Source organism: Cuculus canorus, chromosome 5, assembly GCF_017976375.1.
Source record: "Cuculus canorus isolate bCucCan1 chromosome 5, bCucCan1.pri, whole genome shotgun sequence".
Taxonomy (NCBI): domain Eukaryota; kingdom Metazoa; phylum Chordata; class Aves; order Cuculiformes; family Cuculidae; genus Cuculus; species Cuculus canorus.
This window is the reverse complement of record NC_071405.1, coordinates 5,510,337-5,524,225: the sequence shown is the minus strand read 5'-3', so window position 1 is coordinate 5,524,225 and position 13,889 is coordinate 5,510,337. Positions and strand designations below refer to the sequence as shown.

At 45.9% G+C, this 13,889-nt stretch overlaps 1 long non-coding RNA gene across 2 annotated transcripts in view; it reads left to right on the top strand.

Annotated features, from left to right (window-relative positions):
• The window catches only part of LOC128852428 (uncharacterized), a 33,740-nt gene extending 22,308 nt beyond the window's left edge, over positions 1–11,432 (top strand). For both annotated transcript variants that reach the window (XR_008450267.1, XR_008450266.1), the window contains 2 exons: positions 8,406–8,884; positions 8,977–11,432. This is a non-coding gene — a long non-coding RNA (uncharacterized LOC128852428). The remainder of the gene's footprint in view (positions 1–8,405; positions 8,885–8,976) is intronic.
• Positions 11,433–13,889: the final 2,457 nt, after the last annotated feature.

Below are 13,889 nucleotides of genomic sequence, written 5' to 3'. Positions count from 1 at the left end.
GATCTATAGATACTACTTTCCTATATGCATTCGCTATCATCAGCTTCTCCTTTTCCCCATTTGTTTTATAAAGCATATTTGTATTCTACTCTTGGTGAAGAAGGGGCTGTTGTTTTAACCAGTGTAATAGTCTCTCAGTTGCTGGATTGTGGCTTTTTGTCAACATAGAGAAATGTTCTTCAATATTCCCCAATTATCATTCTTGTTTTTCTTTCCTGTTCCAATTCTTTCTCCGAATTGATTCAGTTCATGATTGTTTTCAGGTTAACAGCAGCCTGGGAGAGCTGCAAGGCAATATCTTACTGGGTTTGATTTTATTCTGTCTGCACGGAACAAATGTTTTCAAGTGGCAATCACTTCCTACCTAAGCTACTGTGCATTTTTAGTCCTGTGATCAAATTCTCTGTATCTGCCAAGAAAAAGGGTCTGATATACAATTCTGCCCTGTTGGATGTGTGAGTTCTTTTGAGATAGGAAATAATCACCATCATCTTTACAAATACGGGGGCTGTTTCAGTGCTGGAGACAGCTTTCCTGCAAACTGCGTTTCATTTGAAGTCTTCCCGTGACAATCTGGCCCTTTTCCCCTCCTTGCCTTTGGCAGCTGCTCAGGGACACGTTCAGATGGTTCGCAGGTTTGATTTTGTGCTCCGCTGCAGATACTGGTTGGTCTGTTTTGTACTTTTTATTTTAGATGATTGAGCCATCGATTTTCAGATTAATTTACTACTGAGTCCAATGACCTGAATGCTCGTGATCCTATTTCTAACAGTATTCCTTCTTGTCCCCACTTCAGCCTTCCTAAAAGCCATGATTTTAGCACTCCAATCAGCTTCCCACCAGGTTTCCCTCTTTCCCGCTGGGCCAAATTTTTGCCTCTACACTAGCGATTCCTGTTGATTAGCCAGGACCTGCCTTTCCTGGACAGGTGATGAAAGAATTTCTTTCCACTTCCTTCAGTGCTTTGATTTATTTTGTTCTCAGCACCTTTGTTACGTGCTAAGTGAGTTTCCATTTGTTCCCTCTTTGCACCTTTCCCTTTTGTTGTTAGTCTGACACCTCCCTCCCTGTCTTTGCCTTAGAAAACTGGTTTCCAATTTGGGAAGGAAGCTACCAAAATCCTCCAAATCCTCTTGCTGAGAGGTGAGATAAGTGCTTTGCAAATGATGCCCTTCATGCCAGTTCCACCGTCAGCTTTCCCGTTGAACACCTTCTGGTTTTTATAGAATCATAGAATGGTTTGGGTTGGAAGAGACCTTAAAAGTCACCCAGTCCCAGGGACACCTCCCCCTGGATCAGGTTGCTCAAAGCCTCAGCACACCTGGTCTTGAACACCTCCAGGGATGGGGCAGCCACAGCTTCTCTGGGCAACCTGTGCCAGTGCCTCACCATCCTCGTTTCTTCCTAATACCTCCCCTCTTTCAGCTTACCCTGCACTCCCTAATAAAAAGCCCCTCCCCAGCTTTCCTGTAGGCCCCTTTAACTACTGAAAGGCTGCTATAAGTTCTCCTCGGAGTCTTCTCCAGGCTGAACAACCCCAACTCTCTCAGCCTGTTCTCATATGAAAGGTGCTTTATAGCCCTGATCATCTTCGTGGCCTCCCCTGGACTCGCTCTAATAGATCCATGTCCTTCCTGTGCTGAGGACTCCAGAACTGAAGACAGGACTCCAGGTGAGGTCTCATGAGCGAGGAGAGAGGGGCAGAATCACCTCTTCTTGACCTACTGGTCACAATTCTTGTGATGCAGCCCAGGATATGTTTTTTCTTTATTTACGGTAGAAGAGGGATCTCTGAAAGCTCCTTTGGACACTTTCTCTGCATCCTTTCAAGTGATGCAGCCTAGAAAACAAGAGAGAGGCTGTGATTTTGGGGCATCGGTGCTCCTGGCTTTGTCTCAGTGGTGTACCTGCTGGAGCCATGACAGGGTAGCTATGGCTTTGTTTTGGAATGGATCAGACCCCTTGGAGAGCTGGTTTGGCTTGTTAAAATAGCAGAAAATTAAACTGTGGAAAAAAAGATGTTACTCTACTGGGCTGGGGAAGGGATAAGACTGCAGTCAGGAGAGCGTCAAAAAAGGAATTATGTCCCTTCTGTAGCTCAATCACCACAGGAAGCTCAGCCCCAGTGCTTTCAACAACTCAGGATCCAGCCATCTTCCTGGGACAGCCAAAAAGCCTCTCTGAAGGCAAGCTGGATTTACTTAGTTTTGATTTATAATTGAAATGCAATTAATTTCACTGTATTTGTGCTGTCACCTCTGTCCCGTTTATGCCCTGTGTGTAGGGTGTGAGTACTGCCTTCCCTGCTATTGCACTTCATCACCTGTAAGCACAGGGAGAGATTTTGTTGTTTTCATACTAAGAACTTAAAGACAGCAGGGAATTCCTCATGACACTGAGTTTCTTATTGTCTTTATTCCTCTGGAAAGTAATTTCCTCTCTTCCAGATGGAAAGGATAACATGGGATGATCTTAACTGATCACCGCATTGATTTTGACTGCCATTCAGAAAAATGCTTCCTTCTCCCTCTCGGACCATAAGCGTCTGTAAGCATCCTACTCATCAACAAACACTCCAGCAGATGCAAAGCATCCCTTGGAAACCACGGTGAGATCTGCACACATGCTTAGGTGCTCCACTGAACTGGGGCCTCTCTAAACAAGGAGAGACCATTAGTTTTGGCTCATTAGCTTAACCGAGATGACTATTAAGTCCCACTCCTCCCGCCAGTGTCTGTAAAATAAATTTAGAAATGAGCCATCTCTGCAGCTGTGACTAGTAATAAATCCAATTAATTTCCATGTCTTTAGTGTTAATATATGCATTAGACGTGTCAGCTCTGCCTTTTTTGTTTCCTTCATGGAAAAGCTTGTCTCAGAGATTTCCTTTTAATTAGAGTGGGACTTTGCTCCTTTGTGGATTTATTCCTCCAGGAAGCCACTTACATTCGGTCCTGGGGAATGGTGTTATTACTTGTTTGTGGGGTTTTTTTTTATGCATGTGACAATTAGTATCACAACAAATTCATATTTCCCCTGCTAATTTAAGGGTTAAGGAAAAAAAAACACTCTGCTTGGTCCTGTGAAGATGTCACCAAACAAAGAACGCAGAAACCAAAGGCACAGATGCATTTCTCTTTGAAATCTGCATAGTAATTAGTGTTTACCTCCTTCCTCCTTCATTGATGACTCCAATACAAAGGGTATAGTAAACAGCTGTATGGGATTCATGGTCAGATCCATTAGCAGAATCAAGTATTTCAGCGGCGCGCAAGTCTCATGCCATTCCTTTAAGACTAGATAACGAGCTGAGAGGAAAACCAGACGGGTCACAACTCTGTGGCAAAGTCTTTTAGAAAGTATTGCTGGTAGGGTCTTCTTGCTTACAGGGAGATCAGGGCCCCAGCACAGATGGAAGGGCAAAGTGCACAGGCTGCAGTGAAGCCTTTGAAAGTTTATCAGCCTTTGTACTCCAAAAATGGCCTGTAGGTGCCTCATATCTGTAGGTTAAAGAGAGTATCCCACTGAAAATGGGAGTCCAAACCCCGGGGGAGGTTCAGATTAGATATTGGGAAAAATTAGGCACTGGCAGAGGCTTCCCAGGGAGGTGCTTAAGCCCCCATCCCTGGATGTATTTAAAAAAAAAGGATAGAATAAGTGCTCAGGGATATGGTTTGGTAGTGGACAGGTATGGTTGGACTCAATGATCTCAAAGGTCTTTTCCAACCAAGTGATTCTATGATTCTATGACTGCTGGTGCAAACCTCTAGGTACCGTGTGCTCTGTAGGTAGACTCTGAAGCTGGAACTTGAGTCCTTTTAATTGTTCAAGAGAAAATTGGCCAAATTTACACAAACTCTGCTACTGATCTTCTTTCCTCCTCCCGCTGCCCCACGACTAACCTTTCTTCTCTACTGTTACAAACAACGCAAACTCCCAGCTTCATTTTCTGAGATTTCCCAGAGCACTGCAGATGCTTTTATTTCTGCGTATCTCTCGTGTTACATCCCGGAATGGCTATTTCTTCTTGCAGAGGTTATCTACGTTTGAAGCCTCCTCCCTACGGACAGAATCATAAGGTCTCTGATGAGGAACAGCAGGTCTTTGTGCATTCTCAGTGCATGAGGCTGTAAATCCTCTGAGAGTGACCAGGGAAACCAAGAGCTTGCCGCCCTCATAAATCTCCCAGGGTGGTTGTTGCAGCCATTCCGCGCTTTCTGAGGGCTGCAGGTTTCCCATGGTCTGTACAATTGTAGGATAGAACATTAGCCGGTGTATTGATTAGGGAATGGGAATGGGTGAGTTTGGTTCACGTTAGTTAAAAGGTCCCCCTTTAGGACAAGCTTCTGTAGGTGTTCGGGAAAGACAGGAGAGTGTAACAGGCCTTGGAGCTTTTCCTCTGCTTCTTGGCTAAACGGTTGTTGCTCCTCTGGGCTTTGTGCATTGGCTGGAAGTGCTGGCAAAACCTCTGCTGTGGTAAACCTGGGGTTGCACCCACATTTAGAGTTGGTGCACCCATTGGGACATGACCTGTGATCTGGGGAGTGGTGAGGAAGGTCTGAGCAGATAAATGCAATCCAGCCAGCACCCTACAATCTGGATGTGGTTCTTAGGCTGGGTTTATTCTCTCCCCACCTTTTATCTTGCTCTGGCTTCAGAGCAGGATGGGAGAGGGCAAGAAATGGCCTCTAGGGCAGCGAGTGACACCCAGGAGCCAAACCCTTGTTATTGTACCAACCTTTGCCATCCGGTCCTTCCCAACTGCGTGGCCTTCTCAAATATTCTGTGGTTAGTGCCTTCACATACCTGTCCATGGAAGATGAGGATCTTGCCTCATCACAATGGTGCAGGGTGCTGTGTTTGTCTCTTGAAACGCAGTGGGGTAATTTCGAGAGCTCTTGCACCAGGATGTCATCCGCTTGCAAAAGCTGAGAGATTATCTGCAGAGCAAATGCACCTCAGTGTCACCACCGCAAAGGCAGAGGCAGCTGACAGCACCACTACCCAGTGACACAGCTGAGCCCAGCCGAGCATGACAGGCTCTCAAAGCACTCCTGGGCTGCAAGTTGTTGTTGAGTTATTATTTTTGTTCCTTCAAGTTATCCAAGTCTAGTCTTTCCCAGGAGGAATCCCTGTTTAGCTGTGTCATCCTGTAGTGTGAAGGAGCCTGATCTCGTGGCAGTGGTGCCAGATGGCGACCGGTAAGATTTGTGTGCACATGCCAGCTCTTTTCTCATCTCTTTATCTTCTCTTGGGAAGGTCTCCTCCAGCTTGGTAAGACAGGACATTTACCACAGCCTCTATATCTGCCACCCCCTCTATATCTGCCACCCAAATGAAGGATGCTTGGTGCCTCCAGCTCATGTACTTTTGTTTGGAGCGGGTTATAATGGAAAGCCAATTAACAGGGCAGGTTTAGGGCAGGTATTGCCCACAGGGCAGTTGTCATACCTGTCTCCCTTCATTACTGGTCTCAGGTTCAGTTTTTGTGCCAGGCTCCCCTTGAGTTTAGCTGTCTAGAAAGGACAGGAGCTGTTTCTGTTTTGATTTCTTTATTTGTTCTCTACTTTTCGTGCTGCCCGCTGCTTTGCTCTGGAGAAGCTCAGCTTTTGTTATACACAAATAAAAATCCACAGCAATCAAAAAAAGGGAAAGGAAGGTGTTGGAGGAAGCAGTGACATTTGGAAATGTGCACAAAGCGATGAGGTGATGCTTGCCTCATTGCTGGAAGCTTGAAACAACAGCTCGAAGGCAGATAGAGGCTCTCCCTCTTGGCTGTCAGTCCTCTTCCTTGGCTCACAGCACACCACGCTTGCTCCCTTTGCACTTTCCCTCTGCAACCGCTAAGTGAAAGCTGTATGGCATTTTAATTATAACCAAAGGCTGAGGCTTTCACATGACTCTGGGAGTTGGACTACAGAGCTGGGCCGTGGCTGGTTTAAATTTTTGGAAGAACAGCTAAATTAGAGGAGCTCTGCAACTCCCACACGCTCCCAGGATGAGCATCTGCACACACTACACCGAGGTGGTGACTCAGTTTTGCATCTCACTTAGGTGGAGTTGGAGAAAGTGCCATCAATTTAAACCGAGCACAGAAACACAGTTTAACAGCTCCCTGCCTGCAGTTCAATCTCTTTAATGAACATAAACATAGATCGCAGTGAAGCTCGAGCTGAAAAATTCAGATCCCAATCCAGAAAATGAATGTGCCGGCATTTGGGTGTGTAAGGTTGGAGCTGGAGTCTGACTCACTTGCAAATAGAGACCCTTTGCAAAACCTGGATCAAGGTTCAAATTCCTGTCCCTCCTCCAAAATTAAATAAAGGTTGAAGAAATTCTGAGAACTCAGTGTTTTGGTTCTGGGCCATCTAAAAGGGGTGAAGTATGTGCTTAAGTGCTTTGTTGAATAGGAAGAGACTTGAGCATGTGCTTAATGTTATTAAGTGCTTAGCTGTTTTTGTTGAATCAAGGCCCCTGGCTTTTAAAGTCAATACTGACCCCTTAGGCTGCATCTGAAAGGATTTGGAAAAGAAGTGGCATCCAGATACTGCTGCATGTTTGACTGCTGAGTTCTGCATTCCTGCTTTGAAGGCTTGTCCCTCTAAATCTGCTCTCATTGCAATTCCAAATCATCTAAATGACTTGTCCCTGGCCACCAGGTGATTATGCAAGAGAGAACCGGGGAGATACGGACCGTTAACACATACCTTGGCACAACTGCTGGAGGAGTTCAGGTGTCCTGCGCTTTCCATCTGCGATTTCAAGGCAGCACAGTAATACTGGGATGTCAAAATGTGACACTGTTTTGCTGGGCCAACTGAAGGTGCACACAGCATGACTTCTGACGTCCTCTTTTGGTGGCTGCTGTGCTGTCCCTTGTAACCAGCTTCTTCTTGTTGTGTGAGCCCTTGGAGTCAGTTTGGTTAAAAGGAGTGTGAGAGCATGAGCTAAGCTGGGTGACGTTGGATAGGGAGTAATCACAGGAGCACAGCTGGCTGATCCATCACCAACAGCAGGGAACAGACACTAGTGAACTTTTCAGCCAACGCAGATGGTGCAGGAAATGAGGTGTCCCCAAAAATGTACAATAAGAGGATGGGTATGAACCTCAACCCCCAAAATAGCACTCCAGGAGCTGGAACTGGCAAGCAGTGCTTGAGAGAAACGAGGCTCCAGAAAGAACTGGGGAAAATAGCAACTCCTCCTGCTTTACAGGTAAAAGAGTGTCTGAGACCAGAATGGAAAGAGATGGAAAACTTATGCACAGATGCAAGGCTTGAAATGAAATACGTTATGCATGAGGCTAACAGTTGGAATCTGAGAGCTACTTGGAGGAAATCATCTGAAAATTGGGAACAGTTCCGGGCAACAATTTCAGCCCACTGCAAAGGTTACCGGAAACTAGGGTTCCTTTTAAAGAAAAGATGCCATTAAAAGCATAGAACTGGAGTTGCCTTCTCCAGACAAACCAGATGCAGCCCTGTGCGCTCTCCCAGGCCTGGAGGGACAGGCAGGCTGGCTGCTGGGTTGATCTTGGGACAGGGCTAGCAATGCTGTCCCATGACTAGCAGTGCCATGTGAGGGAGAGGCTTTGATTTGCAGTGCCAACGTCTTTTGAAACCAAATAATTTCCCCAGTGCTATTTTTCTAAAAAAAAAAAGAAAGAGTATTCCTGTCTACACATCATATTTTATCAAAAATGGTGCAGCCAGCAAGAGTAGAGAAGCTATTGTGTCCCTGTACTCGGCACTGGTGAGGCCACATCTCGAATCCTGTGTTCAGTTTTGGGCCCCTCACCACAAGAAAGACATTGAGGCTCTGGAGTGTGTCCAGAGAAGGGCAACAGAGCTGGTGAACGGGCTGGAGAAAGTCTTATGAAGAGCAGCTGAGGGAACTGGAGTTATTTAGTCTGGAGAAAAGGAGCCTGAGGAAAGACCTTATTGCTCTCTACAACTACCTGAAAGGAGGTTGTAACAAGGTGGATGCTTGTCTCTTCTCCCAAGTAACAAGTGATAGGATGGGAGGAAATGGCCTCACATTTTTACCAGGGGAGGTTTAGATTGGATCGCAGGAAAAAATTCTTCACCTTAAGGGTTATTAAGCTTTAGAACAGGCTCCCAAAGGAAGTTACCATCCCTGGAGGTATTTAAAAGACCTGTAGATGTGGCACTTAGGGGCATGATTTAGTAGTGGACTTCACAGTGTTTGGTTAATGGTTGGACTCAATGATCGCCCTTCCCAACCTAAATAATTCTATGGTTCTGTGATTCTATTCTATCTGATGCTAATACAGCAAATAGTAACGCAAAGAAGCAGCATGCCCTAATAAATGAGCTGTGCGATTCAGATTGAAGTTTTGGGCCAATAATTTCTGGAAATTGAAATGTCATTCTTTTCTCTTGCAGATTTACAGATGCCTGGGTTGATAGAAAATGTGTTCGTCCAGGACAAAGCCTTCATTAAAGAAGATTAAAAAGTGATATTGCCTCTTAAGCCCACATTGATAAGAGGCTCAATGCTTAAAAAAATGCCAAAGCAATGAAACCAACAAAGATCTGTGTACCACTGCAAAGCCAGTTTGCACCTGGATTCAAGGACAGCCTTTCATATGCAGCAGGGTTTAACTTTAGGCTCTGTCCTGGTTTTGGCTGGTGTGGAATCAGTTTAGCTGCTGACCAAAAGGGACTAAACAAGCACAGGCTCAGAGACTGACAAGAAGTCCCTCTGAAGCCCTGCCTGTTCCGATTCAGAGCCTGCTGTTTACGCATTGTGGGCTCTGTGACTGTACACCTGACCTTCCAAGTTTTATGGGACTCACTGATGCAAAGCCTGGAGCCAGTGACACCTCCCTCTCTCCAGGCACGTGCCTTAAGCAACACAAGAGGTCTGTGTTTGTTCTCCCCTAGCACAGTGGAAAGGGAATTATTTCAGGCAGAGAGATTTATGTTGGTTTTTTGTTTTTTTTTTTTTTTCCAGTGACCTGTTGTTGTTACATGCTCTCAATGAGACTCACTCCTGTTAACCCTCTGAGTATGGAAAACCAGCAGGGAGACAACGTGTGGAGATGAAGCTGAAAAATCTAGGCTAAGTTCTTAAATGCAAAATTAGGTTCTTAGATCCACAGAACAGGAGGAAGAGATAGTGAGAGCCGGCTGATGCACTGACGACCACCAAGCAAATGAATACTACCACAAGGTCCTTTGAACCTTCTTCCTTTATATGTGACATCTAGTTTAAAGGGAGAGCCCAAATGATAGGTGACAGTAAGGTAGGCACAATGATTCAGCCAGCAAGGAAAGCTTGAAATGTGTAAGCCTGGCTCGGCGAAAACATTCGGGCTGTGCTGCTGTCATTAGTACTATTCCTTCATCACTGACCATACATTAACTGGCAAGGTTAGTCCTGCGTGGGGAAGAGTCCACACAGGCTGAAAGAGTGCTACACTAACGCATAACAAGAGAGCTGTTGCTGTACTTAATTACAATAGCAAAATTACCGTGGTTTTGCGGTGTCCCCAAAGCATTGCCGCTCTTGCCCTGCTGCCCTTTGCCTCCCTTCTCCCTACCCCTGCGTGGATGTTCCTTCACTGCAGCACAAGGGAGAAGGAAGACTGGAGGATGAGACCCACTCTGCCTTTCCTCCTCTTGGCAGAGAGCTGGGTGTGTGGGGCTGAGATGGGAACGCAGACGTCTTTTCTGGGGGAGCAGAGGGTCTTAGCAGTGTGGAGGAGCCAAGGGAGGGCTCAGCACAGGAGTGGGCCTCTGCGCAGCTGCCATGGGTAGGCCTCTGAAGGCTACATCAGGGGTATTGATGATGGTAGGAGGAAGATATCTCTGTGCAGACAAGCACAGGTGTGGTAAGACTCCTCCTTTCCCCTAAGCAAGGATGTGTGCTGAAGCCAGTGGTAGGACTGGGTCTGGCCTTTGCATGGACTTGCTTTACTGAACTGGCTGCAATTGGATCCTACATTAATGCAGGACCTGAAGACCATGAGCCCATGCTCAGTGCGGTGTTGTCCCTTGAATGGTCTTTATCAATCCTGACACATCCATGCCTAACCTTTTGTCAACGACATCTTATGATGAATCTTATGATCTTCTTCTCCTCAGGCTGTTCGATTCCCTTCTCCTGCGAATTTCTACCAGGCTGTGTAAACCTCAAGCTGTGATTTAAACCCATCGTTCCTATTCTTCCACTCCTAGTGGCTCATTTTTCACAGTTTAATGAATATTCTTCTGCGAAGGCCATGCTAGTGCAGGCTGTTCACAGCCTGATGTGCTGAGATGAACACTGGCAGCGTGGGTGCAAGGAGGCATTAAACTGAGCAGATGTCCGTGTCACAAAAGCTCAGGCATATTTTAAAAGTAAATATGAAACCCAGGCCAGGAGGAAAAAAGGAGTCACAGTACAAGAACATCAGACACGATTCTGTAAGGATGAATCAAAAGTAATTGCAGCAGAACTCAACAGACATCATCTGCCTTGTGAGGAGGGAGAAAGAAAAAAATAAGTGAGAAAGCGTCACTTGGAGCGGTCCAGCTCTGACTTCATCTGAACAGTGTCCATGAGCCTGGAGTGGGAATGCAGCCCCCGTCAGTTAGCGTTATGACATGATGTATTAGGTGATTTGCTAAAATGCTGGTAAAGTTTCTTTAGAGTGAACAATGAGCAGGGCAGCTTGAAGCTCTGCTTCTTGTCAGCTGTGAACATGCTGGGTGACACTGGTTTGCTTAACTCCATATTCCCGCTCCCCATGATGTCCTTATCAGACCCTCTCTTATCCTTAAAACAGAGGTAAAAATGGAGCTGATCTTGCCTGGCTTTCCACCCTTTCCATCCCGTTGTCTCTCGCATCTTCCCTAATCAAGGGGCTAGAAGCAAGCTTTGCGTCTTCTTTGCCAGTTTGATACCTGACGCAGACAGCAGGCGTTGCTGGGGCAGTGCTGAGATACCTCGCGGGGCTCAGGGCTCACCAGCCCTCCGGAGATTCTACACTACTCTGACTCCTTTGCTAAGCAGAAGTGGGTCTTTCATGGCCTTGGGGAGCACCGCTCCGTGAGGCAGCAAAGGGTAATTCAAAATCAGTTCTCTTCCTGACTCAACAGATGGGCTGCTGCCTGCAAAAAGGAAATGAACGTCTATGCATGACAGGAATGTCTGGAGAAGCTCTAATGTCACTTCCCCACAAGCAGCTGTCTTCTGCCTCCTCTTCGATGGCCTCCTGGGCGACTTCTTGTTTTGCAAACAGTCCATCCTTCCTTCCACATTCCCTGTGGATGGAGCTTTTTGCTGGAGGGTTTCCTGCTCCTGTCTCTTCACTCCTGTGCAGCTCTGCCTTCTCAGTTGTGCCGACGCAACCGCTCGTGCTTAAAAGGATATCGCCGAAATATCTGAGTGAACAGATAGGAAAGAAGAGATTATTTTTCATTACTCAGATCGGGGTAGAGATCTGTTTTTCAGCCATCGTCCCTGCACAGTTGATGGGACGATGATCTGCCACGGAGGAAAAGCAAAACGTAGGAAATGCCCAAACCGAGAGTCAGGAGCAGGGAAAGGGGCAGGATCACCATCTTCACAGAATCACAGAATCACCAGGTTGGAAAGGATCCATTGGATCATCGAGTCCAACCATTCCTAACACTCCCTAAACCATGTCCCTCAGCACTTCATCCACCCGTTCCTTAAACACCTCCAGGGAAGGTGACTCCACCACCTCCCTGGGCAGCTGTTCCAGTACCCGATGACTCTTACTGTGAAGAATTTTTTTCTGATATCCAACCTGAACCTCCCCTGGCGGAGCTTCAGGCCATTCCCCCTTGTCCTGTCCTCTGTCACTTGGGAGAAGAGCCCAGCTCCCTCCTCTCCACAACCTCCTTTCAGGTAGTTGTAGAGAGTAATAAGGTCTCCCCTCAGCCTCCTCTTCTCCAGGCTAAACAACCCCAGCTCTCTCAGCCGCTTCCTCCGTTCCAGCGCACGATCTCCTCTTGTACATCAGATCAAGGGAGTTCGATCACTGCTGTGACCTCGTGGGAAATGTCTGTGCCTTCACCTGACACGTGGGCAGTGACACTGGAGGTGGAGGAAAGTGGGACTGTGTCTTTTGGTGGGACCGGATTAGATTAGAGCAAGGAGAAACCAGACCCTTGAGAGATCTTATCAAGTTGCCAGTGGTTCCTAATGTAGCAGTCACTAGCAGTTTTTGCCACAACGATACAAACATGGTAATGTTTTGACAGGCTGGGGTAGTGCTTGTCATCTGAATATTGTGAGTTAGTGCTAAAGACCCTATTCCATGTTTAAGGAATTCGGCCTCTGCGTCTTGTTGACAGCACGGAAATGCTTCGATGCTGTACAATTGCAAAGAAATAAATGCAGGCTGAAGGAATCCAAGAGTAAAATGCATCACAGATATGCTGCGTTTACCTATCAGCCAGAGAAATTGGTTTTGTTTGATAAAAAATGGAAACACTGCCAGGATATTTTGCTTCAGTTTAAGTTATTTACTAGAATTGTTTGTGGTTAGTAACGAGTGCAAGGTTCACTTGTAATAATAATGTAACCATGGTAATATGATAACACAAACTGATGTCAGTCTGATTTGCTGATAAGGTTTATAGCCTATTATATTATCCACTGCAATTAAGAAATGCTTAGAAAATTAACATTAAAATAGATTAAAATAAAGTATCAGAGGCATAGTGACAGCTGTGGGTCTTAAGCATGGGCCCCAAATGGATGTTTCCAGTTAACGTATCACCCTGCCTCCAAAGGGTTGTGTTACAATAAGCAAGGAAAGGAATTGCTTTCATTTTGCAAACAGGGAATTGCAATGGTCCTCTACTTTCTGCAATTTCCTGTACTCATTTTAGTGTGACTGGTCAGAAATGAACCTAGGAAAAGTAACAAGTGTTAATTGGCCTCATTTAATCTGAACCGAATTTAATGATCAGCAGAGGTGGAAGAGGGAAAGACAAATGTGTACATTAGGATGTAGGGGCTCACTCCTGGTGGGAAGGAAATGAGTGGTGAGATGAGGGTCAGAAACTCTTGCCTATGCACTTTGCATTCACTGCCCATCATACCAACCACTACTTTCTCAGGGTTTCTTTTATATTACCAGTCGCAGCACCTGCTGTTTCTTTTCTTGTAAGCTCTGTGGGGCAGAGACCATCTCTTTAGTCCCTATATATGAAATGTGAAGGGAACACATAATTTCTACCACTTAATAATCATAATCATAAAACATTAGCCAGGATAATGATAAAAGATGAGCCATTTCATAACCGCCTCTGTACCAGACAGAATTACACCTCTCCTAACATCCTAGCAACAGAGCTCCTCAATCATTGTCTCTTCTCCTTTCCTGCACATTACTCACTGCCTCCCTCCTTGCAGTTTCCACATTCGAGTTTAGGATGGGGGATCTGGGATTGTTTGGTTTTGGAGAACTTCACTTGACTGCCCCAGTGAAGGAATAGCAGCTTTACAAAGGAGTGTAAGAGCAAATCCTTCAGCTGTTGCTACAAGTCAGGACAGCAATGGAAGAGAGTTTTGGACTAGGAAATATTTTTTTTCATGTGAGAGTCCTATTACTTAGCCCTGGCTAAGAGTTTTGAGATGTTTAGCTTACTGAGATAATGGCCTCCAAAGGTTTTCCAGTCAGAGCTAATCTGGGGACTGGTGCCTCCCTCTTATCTCAGGCGAGTTTCTCACTGGGATGATCCACTGCAATCTGAGAGGGGAGAAACCAGTCTTAGGCTCTTGTTCTCTCTGTGCTTAAAATACTTGTTTTACTTGACGATACCTAGCAAAGGCACCCTTTCTCCACCATCTCACCTTATTGTCCTTTTCCTGTTCTGTTTTTCACCTGTATTCCACCACCTATAGCC